Source organism: Halyomorpha halys, unplaced genomic scaffold, assembly GCF_000696795.3.
Source record: "Halyomorpha halys isolate HHAL.00 unplaced genomic scaffold, Hhal_1.1 Scaffold1970.1, whole genome shotgun sequence".
In the NCBI taxonomy this organism is placed as follows: Eukaryota; Metazoa; Arthropoda; class Insecta; order Hemiptera; family Pentatomidae; genus Halyomorpha; species Halyomorpha halys.
In genome coordinates, this window is record NW_027111504.1 from 61,103 (window position 1) to 61,915 (window position 813).

The following is an 813-nucleotide window of genomic DNA, read 5'->3' on the forward strand; positions in this document are numbered from 1 at the left end:
TTTTAGAGTTCTACTACTGGGTAGTTTCTCTACATCCTGTATCATATCATTATGTCATTATGATCAAATTTACTGGTTGTATTTTTTATACAGTTATATATATCAATAAATAAATAAAATAAAATAAAATGTTGATATTAAATTGTAATTACATATAGAGGGTGATTAAGGGTTAAACGGCCAAACTGAAAATACGAACTAAGGACTTCTGAACAAGGAAAACATTTCTTCCTTTGAAGGTATATCCTCAAACGCTTTGTTCAGGAGATATTCACTCTTCAATATTTTCATTGTTATGAATTATTTACGTTATATGAAATACTGCTACTACTACTAAGGAATAGGACATCATCAAAATGGCTGCAGAAATGACCTTTCCTTTGTTCAGGTATATACAGCTAAGAACAATATTATATCACTGAATGATTTTGAACCTTTTTAAAAAATTAATTGGAATTTTATGAATCATTTGGCCCGGTATGGGCCATTATATATGAAGTACCCCTTCAACTTACGGACAGGCATTACTTCACTTTTGAATATATATATGCTGCACTATATGTTTGTTAACCTGTACCTATATGGCATATATATGATATATGCTGCACCTATTTTGGCCTCGAAGCACATAGTGGAATTGGAAAATATACAAGCGATTACTTTGCAACAAAACACCCCACACTTTATGGGAAGACTAGAAGTGGCACCCATTCCTGTAGTACATCAAAGTTTTATAGAAAACTATGTCCAGGTTAGTAAAAATTCCTAACATGAGTTGTAATCGCTTCGTTAAACAATGTTATTTAAAGCTAC